Here is a 9,364-nt window from a genome sequence, read left to right as displayed (position 1 = left end):
GCTTGCTGGTGATGAATTCTTTCAGCTCTTTTTTACCTCGTGAAGTATTTTGTTTTCATTTCCAATGGATACTTGGATTATAGAATTCTAAATTGCCTTTAGAAACCACATTCATTGTTTTTCCTCAAAGTTTATTAAAATACAAAAGTTTCCATTTCTGCCCCTCCTCCCAACACCCTCCCACTCCCCCCACTCCCTCCCCTCCTCCCTCTCCATCCCCAATAGCAGTCAGGGTCTCCTGCCCTGTGGGTAGTTCAAGCTCCTCCCCCATCCCTCCAGGTCCAGGAAGGTGAGCATCCAAACAGACTGGATCCCAAAAATTCAGTATGTGCAGAGGAAACAAGTCCCAGTGTCATTGTCAATGGCTTTTCAGAAAGACTCCGGGCCAGCCACATTCAGAGAATCCGACCTCAATCAGAGAATCTGGCTGGATTACGTGCTCGCTCAGTCCCAGTCAACTGGCCTTGGTGAACTCTCATTAGATCAGTCCCCTTGTATCAGTGGGTGATCGCACCCCTTGCGGTCCTGATTTCCTTTTTCATTTCCTTCCTCCTTCTGCTCCTCATTTGGACCTTTGGGGACTCATTCCGGTGCTCCAATGTGGGTCTCCGTCTGTATCGCCATCCATCGTCGGATGAAGGTTCCCTCTGATCTTGCCTTCCTTGCTAACGTTCTCTTTCCTTCTGCTTCTCGTTTGGACCTAGGGAGTTTAGTCCAGTGTTCCAATGTGGGTCTCTGTCTCCATCTCCATCCATCGCCAGATGAAGGATCTTACAATTTCACGCATCTACATACTGAATTTTGCTTGTTTTCAATATCCCTCATCTCTATCCCCTCTCCTGCTGAAGCTCTTATTCCTACCAAGCCCTCCTTCTAATTTCTTGTTTTGTTTTGTTTTTATAATGACCTATTGAATTTAATTTGGGTTACTTGCACAAGCATGGGAGTTGTTTGTTTACTTATTTTTGAGGTAGGGCTTTTCGTAGCCTGGGCTAGGCCTAAATTTGCTATGTATTGAAGGCTGGCCTTGAACTTTTGGTCTCTTGCCTCCACCTTTAAATCATTATGGTCAAAGGTATCAACTATAACATCCTTTGGCAAAGGGAACTTTATAAGTTTTATATAACTAGGGATTAAGTAATGAACATGTGAGATAACCACCTCTGGGGAACAATAGTCACATTTTAATTAAGTTACTTTATATCTATGGATTGTCATATGTTGAGTAAAAAGAGAGGCGATGCCATTTTCTCTTTGAGCAGGGCTTTCTGATGCCACTGTTATTCAATGGTGTCTCCCCAACTTAATGATGTCTTTATACACAGAGATTTATACTGTGGTGAAGACAACTTAAAAAAACTGATGTCTGGCACAAGGTGGCAGATTGGAAGTGATCTCCATGTGATGCAGGCTAAAAAATATGGCGGTCTCTACCCCAAAGAGACAGAGACTGAAAGCCTACAAGAAGCCACGAAGGAGGTGATGGGATGGTTGAAAAGTGCAGGGAACAGAAAGACAACACAGCTTGAAGGACGGGGCTGCACCAGCTCCAGCTGCAGAGGTTCTATGAAGACAATTCAGACAATGCTAGTGAAAAGAGACCGGCAATTTCACAGGGCGAGCCCACAGTTCACATAATCCCCAGCTATGGCTAGAGGACTTGGTGAGAGTGTGACATGTGTCAGCATTGGAGAGGAGGTCAGTTTTGTCACCTCTTTTGTCTCAGAGAACTGTGGTTGTGGGAATCGTCCTGACAGGGAGCCTGTTTATGGCTTCAGAACAAGGGGGGCAGACAGGCCTGTGGGAGACTTGATGTAGTTCCCGGATGGGAAATAGCTGTGGGTGAATGGACATTAAAGGGCATAGCAGGCAGAAACCCCACCCTAGGTGATGAGAATCAGACACCATCCTTTAAGGACAAGTATGAAAACTGAAAATCCTGAACTCAAGGTGCATGTGTGACCCAAATTTTTGAGACCTCAGTTTACCACACATCACTCTCAAACACTAAAACTTAACTCTTGGGGAGCACCCGCTTTCTGTATTCTGTTCCCTTCACTGCCCCCAACTACAAGGTATTTAATAATCTGTAGAATTTGAAAGAACTGAGACTGGTCAGCGTAACTCAGCGATTTGCTTTATTCCTTCATTTCCTAATGCACTTGGGAGGATACATTCTTTGTTATAGATATTAGCCAGCCCCTGGCTAACAAGCTGGGGAGCCTCTGGAGCAAGGCCAGTCTTGCCTGGCCTGTAGTTTGTGGTTAGTTAGTGGTTAGTAGAGGATTGTGGTGTCCGAAGAAGGGAACCACTATAGTAAGAGCACTGTCAGCCTTTCACTTGACCAGCCTGGGACTCAGCATAAAATACACTAATGTAAACTGACTCCATTCCATGCTTTTCAGACTTGGAGATGAGACGAATTGGAAGAAGTCACTTCAAAAGTTAGAACTTGGGTAAAAAAATTTTACACACACACACACACACACACACACACACACACACACACACACGACTCACGGTTCCCCCCCTTTTTTTAAAAAAAATATACATAAATCAAGATTCTATATATGAAAGAAAAAGATGATAATTGAGTCTGGTCTCTCTCCTTTACCCTTTCCCTCCCTCTCCTACACAGTTTCATATATATATATCATATACACATATTCATATACACACATATATTTATAAACCTAGATTCTATATATGAAAGAAAAAGGTGATAATTATCTGAGATTGATCTTTTTCTGTGTTCCACACACACACAGAGAGAAAAGTCTAGATTCCATATATGAAAGAAAAAAGATAATTATCTTTCTGAATCAGGTTTATCATGCCTAACAGGAAGATTTTTAGTTCTATAAAATTCCTTGCAAATTGAATAATTTCCTTCTTGTTTATGACTAAGTAAGACATGATTGCATATATTTATCACACTTTGACCATTCATCTGCTATCTATCAATGGGCATCTAGGTTGGGTTCATATTTTGACCTCTTTAAGTTGTACCCCAATAAAAACAGATGTGCATGTTTCTCTGTAGTTTGTTTACTTACATTCCTTCCAATACATGCCCAGGAGTAGTATAGCTACATCACACAGCAGTATTTATATCATTAGTTTTTTGTTTTGAGAAATACCCAGATTGATTTTCACCGTAACTGTTCACATTACCATTAACAGTGAATAAGGTTCCTTTTCTTGAACATTCTCATGAGAATGTTTATTGATTTATTGATGGTAGTCATTCTGACTGAAGTGAGATATAATTTCAATGTTTTCGTTTGCATTTCTCTGATTGCTAAAGATAGTGGACAACTGTTTTCATATTTCTGTTTATTTGGAAAATTATATTTTTTATTTGAGAACTGTCTTTTTAATCAATCTGTCTCTTTATTAATTGGGTGGTTTATACTGGTGATCAGGTTTCTGAGTTCTTTATATGCTGTCGACATTAATCCCCTGCTAGATGTACAGCTGGTGACTCTTGCCCCTTTCTGCAGTTGGCCTCTTCAATCTGCCAATCGTTTACTCTGTTGCCCAGACTCTTTTGATCTCACACAATCAATGCTTCAGATTTTCCTCATCACTGGAGTTCTTTCCAGAAAGTTCTTACCCCTTCATCCCCAAGGTTTCCTTCAGCAGAGTTTCAGGTTTCACACTGAGGTGGCTATTCAAGTTTCTCAGTAACGTTTATTGCAGAAGCTGTCTCTTTTCGTTCAATGCATCTTTTGGTACCCATGTAAACCACAAGGACAGAAACAGCTGGCTGCATCAGCTTGGGTGTATTTCAAGGTCTTCTGGTCTACCACAATGTTTTACATCTGTTCAGATTTGTGCCATGCTGTCCTCTAGTGTCATCTGAAATCGGGCACAGTGGTATCACCAGTATTGCTCTTTCTCTTAGGGACTGCTTAGGCTAGTCGGTGCTTTTGCTTTCGTGTGAATCTGTAGATTGTTTTCTCAGTTCTGCAAGAATGCCTTTGGGATTTTGATGTTCATTGCATTGAATCTGTAGGTCACTGTGACCATGTAGCTAGTTTGACAATATTATTTCTGTTGATACATAAATGTGAGGTGATTTTTCCACCTACTAGTGTTTATTTCAATTTCTCTCTTCGGTGTTTTCAAATTTCTAATGTAGAAATCTTTAGTATCCCTGTTTAGGTTTAGTCCTAGGAATATTTTGAAGCTATTGTGAGGGGGATTGTTTCTCTGATTTCTTTCTCGGCACATTCATTTTTAGTATATAGAAAGGCTGCTATATTCTTTTTCCTGTTGATTTTGTATCCACCTACTTTGTTGAGCACATTCATCAGATCGTAGAGTCTTTAGGGCATTTCAGGTATAGAATTGTAAGCATGGTTGATTTGACTTCTTTTCCTATTTGTATTTGTCTTTTTTACACCTCCTACCTTATTACTCTGGCTAAGACTTCAAACTGTTGAATGAGGACAGGGAGAATGAATATCTTTTTCTTGTTCCTGGTTTTAGAGGGAATGCTTTCAGTTTTTCTCAATTTAACATATGTTTGCTCAAGGTTTATTGTGTATAGTCTTTATTATGCTTAGTGATTTTCTATAATTCCTAATGTCTTCAGAGCTTTTTTTTGTTGTTGTGGAGAAATATAGACTTTGGCAAAGACATTTTCGGCATCTATTGAGATGATCAAGGGACTTCTGTTCTTGCATCTTCCTACGTGCAGTATTTTATACATTTATTTATTGATTTGTGCATGTTGAACAATTGTTGCATTCCTGGAATAAAGGCAATTTGATTGTGGAGTTTGGCAATTTTTAATATTTTTAAATGAGTTACTATGTTAATGTGGCAAGAATTTATGAGAATTTTTCATCTATGCTTGTCACTGTTTTCTTTGTTGCTGTTGTGTTGTTGTCAAGTTTTGATATCATAGCTATACTGGCATCATGGAATGGGTTACTGTTCCTTCCCTATTTTATGAAAAGTTTGATTAGCATTGTTTTAGTTCTTCCTTAGGGGTCCAGAAGAATTTGGCAGTGAGTCCATATCAAAACCCTGGGCTTTGATTTATTGGGAGAATTGCTTATTGTTCATTATATGTATGTGTAAGTTTTTTTAATTTTATTGCTCATTATAACTCTTTTTAGGGTGTCTATTCTCCCATTGCTTTAATTTTGATGAATCATTTGTGCCTAATATCTATTTCCTATAGATTTTCTAGTCCTTTTATTTATCAGACTTGGGAAAAATTTCTATTCTTATCTCATTAAATGGGTTTTATAAGACGTTGGGGTTCAGCCTAGGTGCCATTTACCCCATATATTCTCAGCCTCGATATCCTAATCATTTCCCAGAGTTCTGGAAATCTGTGGCCAACATTGCTTGATATGGTCCGTTGGTGATACTTTCCATTATGTTTAATTTTATTTATTGAGTTATTTTATTGCCAGGAAAACTTTTGCTGTTGTTTTCAATTTTCAAATATCCCAGTTTCCTTGCTGGCTTTCTTATTCATGTTGCTAACTTTCTTTTTTGAATTTTATTCATTCATTCATTTGTGTGTGTGTGTGTGTGTGTGTGTGTGTGTGTGTGTGTGTGTGTGTGTGTAAATAAAAGGGGAGGAGGAAGAGGACCAGTAGAAGGAAGGAGTTTGGAAGGGGTGAGAGAAGACAAGTGAGGCTAAGTATGAACAGTGATATACAAGTTTGAAAGTGACATAATGAAGCTCATTTTCTATCATAAATAAAAAAGATAGATAGCAAAAGTAATACTAATTGTGCCTATGTAAGCCTACTGGATAAGCAGGGATCAGATTGGGGTATGTAGAGTGGTAAGCTTCTGTATAGTGCCTAGAGTACTTTGTTCTAACACCCAGGCCAAAGCAAGCCCTTCTCTGAACAATGTTTCTAGAATAAGTTATTATCCACAACTGCTTGGAAACCAAGGATTTAGAGCTGAGGCGTGTTGACAGTAGTTTCAGTCTCACCCAGTCCTGCAGTTGTTCAGTCCCAAAGAAACATATAGAGGTCTACATTAATTATCAACTGGTTGGCCTATTAGCTCAGGCTTCTTCTTTACAAAGCATAGGATCATTGTCCCACAGCACTTCCCCCCTTTTTTTCAAAACAAGAACTCTGAATCTAATCTCCCTTGTTTAGCTTTCTTCCTGACCATTATCCATAACAACTTGTAGTCAACACTCTAAACAAAGAAAATTATCCATAGTCCATTTTTTTGGAAAAGTGGGCATAGTTTTCTAGGCTACTTTCTGCTGACTGGGGGGCACTGATAATCTTATGGGAACCTAAAGAAAATTTAGAATTATAATCAAGTCTTGACTGGAGTATCCTGTGAGGCTTGATCATCTCAGGCAGCAGTCTTAAATCTGTTCTGGATGTTGAACTCAGATAGAAGTGAATCTGGGCTGTTCGCTTCTATCAGAGATTTCTCAGGGGGTCTTCCTTGATCAAACCTGATTTTTCTTAACCTAGAATGAATCCACAGCCTCTCATTTCTTGTGGAAACAAATGCAAAACCTCTTCTCCGAAGTAACATTTCTTTTGACTTAAATTTTCAAGTCAAAGCATTTTCCAAATATACATTTTGTATTAATCCAACAGCATTTGTAATCAAATGTCTTTTAGCAGCTGTTGTTCCTTCCTCAGCATTCATACAATTCAAAGACAAGACAATAATATATAGCATCCAGAATCTCTGTGTATTTTTCATCTTTATGTAGCTTTATTTTAAACTCTATTTTTTTCTTTCTATTTTTAATATTTGGGTTTTTTTGAGACAAAGTTTCTCTGTGTATCTTTGTCGTACTAGAACTCATTATGTAGACCAGGTTGTCCTTGATCTCATAGAGATCTGCCTGCCTCTGCCTCCCAAGTGTTGGGATATAAGGTGCGTGCCACCGCACCTTGAACTCACAGAGATCTGCCTGCCTCTGCCTCCAAAGTGTTGGGATATAAGGTGTGTGCCACCACATCCAACTACTCTCTTTCTTTATTTTCTTATTTTAAAGACTTTATTCTTTTTCTTTTATCTCCCAAGACTACATATATTTTTAAACACACTGTTTAGAGTCTTTTTCATCTGAAACGATCTTTACTGTATCTCTCTCTTTTCTGATCACATGAGTCTTTAATTTGCTATGCAATATGGCTAGGATTAAAGCTATGGCTTTGATGACTGGATCCAGCCCATTCTTTAGCTTTCTGAGAGTCTAGCCTCATGGCTGAGGCACTGGCCAGTACCATGTATATTGCCACTAATCAATGGAGTTTCAAGGTCCCTACCACCACCAAGAAGCATGCTGTTGGCTATTCATCAATACCATTTAAGTGTTTGGTGGTAGGGTCTCTTAAAAGAGTTGCAAGGTTTTTGCAGCTAAAGCTGAATCAGGAAGCCTTTTTAAAATGAGAAGTGCTTGTCTCCAGCAAACAGAGCCCACCTGAGAAAATGCTGCTACCAAGAAACCATGTTTAACTCTGTTCCTTTTGATTCTAGTAGAATTACTTCCCAAGCTCTCTCAGGTTTTAAGTGGATTTAGATGTCCACATTGGTGTCATTTGTTGACAGTAGTTTTTGTCCTGCAGCCATTCAGTCCTCAAAAAACAAACAGAGGTCTACATTAATCATAAACTAGTTGGCATATTAGCTCAGGCTTCTTATTAACTAATTCTTACATCTTAAGTTGGTCAATTTTTCTTGTCTATGTAATAACTAATTCTTACATCTTAAGTTGGTCTATTATTCTTGTCTATGTTAACCACATGGCTTGGTACCTTTATCAGTGAGCCATTCTCATCTTGCTTCTTCTGTGTCTGGGTAACAATCACAGACTGAGCTTTCCTCTTCCCAGAATTCTTCTGTTCTTGCTGCCCTGCCTCTATTTCCTGCCTGATCACCACACCTCTACTTCATGCCTGTTGCCCTGTCTATTCTTTTTGTCTGGATACTGGCCAATCTCATTTTCTTAAAATACAAGTGACAAATCTTTACAAAGTAAAAGACTATTGTCCCACAGCAGAGACATTTATTTAGTCCTATTCAATCTGATAAACTATCCTCAGCTGACAGGTCATAGCCATATGTCTGTGACCCAGACACTATGTCTCTCTCCTTCAAGCATGGAGTCGCCTTTGGATCTTTGCGTTGTCATGGTTAGCTCTGGTGTTCTGAGGCACTCCCTGATCTATAGACTCTCCAACAGCTTAGCTTCTACCTAACAAATCAGGTCGTGGTTTCCACTTGTGCCCGAACTAGCTCTTTCTTATTGAAATGATTCATTTATCACTTTCTTTTGTTTATAAATTCAGGATACTATGACCACTACTCAGATCACAAAGATGTGATTGTGAAAGTAAGGGCGAAATCATTGTGACATTGGAGCTGTAGAAATGTAGAAGAGTATTGCAGAATAGAGACTGCTATGAAAAAGGATACACAAATGTAGAACCATATTCCAGCTTTCCAAACAACATGTGCATGTGGCTGAGGATGTTATGACAACACAGAGCCCTGGTACTGTTAGGGTTAGTAGGTGAGAGTTTGGGTATCATAACCTATGCTGATATTATAAATGTAAGGAAATGCCTTTGTCCTTCATACCAATGAGCTCTCGAGAGTCTGATGTGTTGGCAGAGGCTGTTAGTTCGTTCCCAGCCTCTCAGACCTGAAATAATCACTTAGAAACTCTATTATTTGCAATACTGTTTGGTCAATAGTTTAAGTGTATTTTTAACTAGCTCTTATTTCCTAAACTACCCATATCCATTCATCTGTGCATCACCATGTCGTGGCCTACTGGCAATGTTTCTGAAGGCTCCTGAGAAGGCATATGCCACCTGAGGGTGGCTACATGGCTTCTCTCTGGCTCCACCTACTTTTTCTCTCTTTCTCTCTCTCTCTATATATATCTTCTAGTCTGGATATATTCTCTTAAGCCATTGGCCAAAAGCAGTGAATGAGCAGCCTCCACGAACACTGATGAGTAAGCAATCTATCTGAGTAGATATGGTCACAGACAGAAGAGAAGAGGCCTTTGCCTTGGACTCTATCTCTGTGATATATCTCTGTTGTCTACCTCAATAGAAGACCTTTTTCCTATCCCATATTCTTAGAAGAACTACAGGATTTTGAGGATCTTTGAGATCTTTGGGATTTCTGGGAGTTTTACAGTTTGAAAACTCCAATGTCAGCAACCCTAAAAACCACACGGTCACACCCTAGAAGAGGTTTGAGATTATTATGCTTCAGATAGGTACTCAGCCTTGTGTTTCTTAAAACTTTTTGTTTGAGAACTTATACACGTATATGGTAATATATAGTAGGCTTTGACCAAACCCATTCTCAACCTCTCCTCTCCAATTCCTTT

The sequence above is a fragment of the Myodes glareolus genome, chromosome 6 (genome assembly GCF_982192425.1).
Source record: "Myodes glareolus chromosome 6, mMyoGla1.1, whole genome shotgun sequence".
Taxonomy (NCBI): Eukaryota; Metazoa; Chordata; class Mammalia; order Rodentia; family Cricetidae; genus Myodes; species Myodes glareolus.
This window is presented reverse-complemented; position numbering follows the sequence as displayed.